The sequence below is a fragment of the Silene latifolia genome, chromosome 4, assembly GCF_048544455.1.
Source record: "Silene latifolia isolate original U9 population chromosome 4, ASM4854445v1, whole genome shotgun sequence".
Taxonomy (NCBI): Eukaryota; Viridiplantae; Streptophyta; class Magnoliopsida; order Caryophyllales; family Caryophyllaceae; genus Silene; species Silene latifolia.
In genome coordinates this window covers 74,828,482-74,832,662 of record NC_133529.1, presented here as the reverse complement: position 1 = coordinate 74,832,662, position 4,181 = coordinate 74,828,482, and the positions used below count along the sequence as shown (strand labels likewise).

The following is a 4,181-nucleotide window of genomic DNA, read 5'->3' as shown; positions in this document are numbered from 1 at the left end:
AAGAGTAAATGACACGGGTTATGAAATACCCACGGATGGAACTGAATTCGTGAGGTAGAGGGAAAATCCGAGCTGCCCGACAAGAATCCGCTCGTCCTGAAGACAATCCGAGCTTCCTGGGAAGAAGACGCTCGTCCTGAGAGAGCTGGAAAGAAAAAATTTGGTCTGACTGAAGATCCGAGCGTTTCCACAGAGAATCCGCTCGTCTTAGTCAAGACGCTCGTCTCGACAAGGATCCGCTCGTCTTACTGCTGGTAACATTTGGGATTTCTCCCTGACAAGGAATCCGAGCGTCCTCAAGAAAATACGCTCGTCTCTTTAGAAAGACGATCGTCTTCATCAGAAGACGCTCGTCTCAGCACGGTCTTATTTTCTTAAGCAAACTGAAGCAGAATTCGAGCGTCCCGACCCAGATCCGCTCGTCTCCCCTGTGTATTTCAAATCTAACGGGATTAAAACCTCACCTTTCCCATTTCATTTTACTCATTCAAAACACAACCACATCTCCAAAACCCTCAAAACCCTCAATCCCTCCATCCACAAAAATCAAATTTCTCAACCTAATTCACCCAAATTAATTCCAAACTCCCTCAAAACTCAAACAAATCACTCCTTTGTCAACAACAAGCAATTAAAACACCAAAATCTTCAAAGTTTGAATCGATTTTTAGAATACAAGGCAAAATTCAACTATCCTAAATCGATTTGGGTCTTATTGAAACTTGAAGAAATCAAGCATACCTTTGGTGTTACTACATACAAGGAGAAGATGGCTAGGACAAAAGGTGGAAACAAGGAACCTCCAAAGAAGAATCTCTCAAAAAGGAAACAAGCTCTACAATCTTCAAAGGATTTGGTGGTTCAAAGTGCAAGTATGGAGATTCAAGAGACTACTCCTCCTATGGTGGAAACTACTACTTCTACTCCGGTTGTTGAACAACTACATGATTTTCCGGAGGTAATCTTCACATCTGATGCCCATTGATGCGTGTCTTTTATATGATGTTTTACACCTCATTTTACACGCATTTCAGAGCTCATTTGTGTAGTTTAAGCTTCCATTTCTCCCATTTCCGTCTACTTTCGTGTTTTTGTACTTTATCGCAGAAATGTGAAGAATTCAACGGAAATTGAGCTAAATCCGTCCCCGACTATCCTGCATTGTATTTGACGTGAAGGATTCACTTAAGGAACGAGCTTGGTGCACATTTCAAGGCCCAAAAGACAAATCCACGAAATTATAGAAGTCAAGTGTCAGCTACTCCAGTCGATCGACCACTACCTTCAGTCGATCGACCAACCTGCGGGTTCCAGAAGCTACTGTACACTGAAGGGCAGTCGATCGACTGCCATGCTTAGTCGATCGACCAAGCCGCTATCCCAGACGAGAATTAAAAGACCGAGGAAGCACAAGCCTATTGTGTTTAGGTTTTGATAATAAGTGTTACGTATATTTGCTATATAACGTAACCTAGAACATCAGTTTAGGTATCCGATTTTTATCTAAGTTTTTACACAGTAACATTCAATTTTTATCATTCAAATAATTAGGGTTCGGAATATTGTTTTTAGCATTGGATTTTCGTTCTTACTCTTAATCGTTCCTCTGCAGTTTCGGTATTCCTTCTGCCTTATTTCGATTCACTCCTGTTTCGTTGTTAGTATAGAATTGCTAGTTAGTATCCAAAGCCAATTATCGTTTATCGCTATTTGTTATTTGATTACTTCAAGCATGAATTCAACAGTTTATATCGTTATGATTATTGTTGTTTTTATCAGTACCATGAGTAGCTAAATTAATTGTGCTAGGATGTAGGGGAATTATAGCGTAGGCGGCGTAGAATAATTTGGACTGAAATCGCGTGTCGGTCGATCGATTTGCCATACACTGGCCGATCGGCGACCACGTGAGTTTACCCTCGTTTTAATTGGTTTAAATGTTGTATTTAATGAATCGAATGCATGCGACTAGTTGAATGCTTATTATATAGTGACCCATTAGATCGAAAGATAGGGAAAGTTGTTAGATCACCAATTAAAAGGACTAAACTATCTTTGAGATCGAAAGATAGGTAGAGTTTAGACCGTTAGTCACTTTTCGGACGAGTCGGTATTAGTGATATTAGGGACTTATAGCGAGATCGAAAGATGCTATCTGTTAAGAGTGGACTGAGAGGACCTCTTGTTTTCCCGCCTCACATGTGTTTGATTTAGACTGTTTAGTATCTTTGCCTTGAAACTATAACGAACCGACCATCCTAGTACCCCTCTTTTATCTGTTTAATCCGTTTATTTAGTTTTTTGTCTTTTATTGCCTTTAGCTGTAGACAAAATCAATTCAACCGCCACAATCGTTACCTTAGACTAGAAATAGACAGCTATTAATTACATTCGCCTCCTTGTGGTTCGACCCTGTTACCACTAGCCTAGGTTAGTCTTAATAGGAATTATAAATTTATTTTAGGTGCTCACAACGACGGGTATCAAATTTTGGCGCCGTTGCCGGGGAGGCAATTGTTCTAATTTTTAGTTGTTTTATTTTAGTCTTTCTTAGTTTAAGGGACATCCGTTCCTTAAACTTTTCTTATATCCTCTTTTTAGTTTCTTCTTATGCGCAGGTCACAGGGTGGTGAACTATTACCGTTCGATCCTGAGATTGAGAAATCTTTGCGCGAGTTGAGACGATCACAAAGGGTATTACCGACAGAAGAAGAGCTGAGTACTCTGTCAAGCTTTTACGAGAACGAGCTATTCGAAGAAGATCCACCTACATCTCCTGCTTCTACTTCTTCAGCTGAGACAGTCACATCTCCGGAAATTCCAGTCATGGCTGAAGAAGCAACTATAGCAAGCCACTCTGAGCCGACAGCCGCGAATCTCTATAAGGGATTTGCTCTACCAGGGACAGACAGGAAATTTGAGCCGAAACCTGCTTATATCAACTTGGTTGAGAGAAACCAATTTGGGGGAGCTGCAACTGAAGATGCAGCTAAGCATATGGAGATATTTATCGATTATTGCTGCTCTATACCCCCGCCGACCAGTGTGACCCAGGACCAGATAAAGGAAACTATGTTTATATTCTCACTCCGCGATGCTGCAAGGGAGTGGTACAGATATCTGGATCGAGCTGCTCATGGGATCACCGACTGGAATTTCTTGGCCTTGGCATTCTACAAGAAATACTTCTCTGCCTCAAAGACGACTGCCATTAGAGCTCAGATCACGAGCTTTAAACAGGGGCCGGATGAGAACTTTCATGAAGCATGGGTCCGTTTTAAGAAGCTGGTGCGAACCATTCCGCACCATGGGTTCGAAAAATGGAGCTTGTGCAATCAGTTCTATAATGGGTTGTACGACGATCAGAGGGCTATCTTGGATGCTGCAGCCAATGGCCGATTTACTGAAAATATGGGAGAGACTAAGGGGTGGAAGATCATTGATGACTTAGCCACCCACAAAGCTGAGTATGGGAATTCCAGAGGGAATCAAAGAAGGAGTGCTGAATCTCCTTATGTAGCTGCGCTTGAAGCTCTCACGGCGAGGTTTGACAAATATGAATTGGGAGGAGCTTCAAAAGGAGGGATGTATCATGTGAATGCTGTTTCAGACGGTCCTTTCGTCTGTAGAAGATGTGGAGCTGAGGGACATGTTTCAGAAAATTGTCCTAGTCCCTTCGAGTTTTGTGCTGCCTTTCAACATTATAGGCAGACAAACACGTACTATGAGCCGAATGTCCACCCAAACTTGAGGTGGAGTAGCCAAAATTTCCTGAATCCGACTCAACCTCCACAACAACAGCAGCAGCAAGCTTATGTGCCCCCTCATCATAAGCAACAACAATATCAAAAACCTCCCTATGTGCCGCAGTAGCAACAAACACAAAATTCCGACTTTGCTGAATTTAAGAACTTGTTGCTAAAAGAGTCCCAAGCTAGAGAGGCCGGGATGAAGCTACTAGAGAGCCAAATTGCTCAATTGGCTAGCAAGAATACCACTCGAGCTCCGGGACACTTACCGACTCAAACTGACTAAAAGGAGACCCTTAATGCCATTACTTTGAGGAGCGGGTCTACCCTGGAGGGGCCTGCTATGATTGAGGATGCCCCTGGAAAAGATAAGCCGGAACCAAGTCAAAACAAAGCTGGAACGAACAAAGGAAAGAAAAAGGCGTCGCCGGT

At 42.5% G+C, this 4,181-nt stretch overlaps 1 non-coding gene across 1 annotated transcript; it reads right to left on the bottom strand.

Moving 5' to 3' along the window:
• Positions 1-3,207: 3,207 nt before the first annotated feature.
• Positions 3,208-3,314, bottom strand: LOC141654084 (small nucleolar RNA R71). The gene has a single exon (XR_012547660.1). It is a non-coding gene; the product is annotated as a small nucleolar RNA R71 (small nucleolar RNA).
• Between the last annotated feature and the right edge of the window lie 867 nt (positions 3,315-4,181).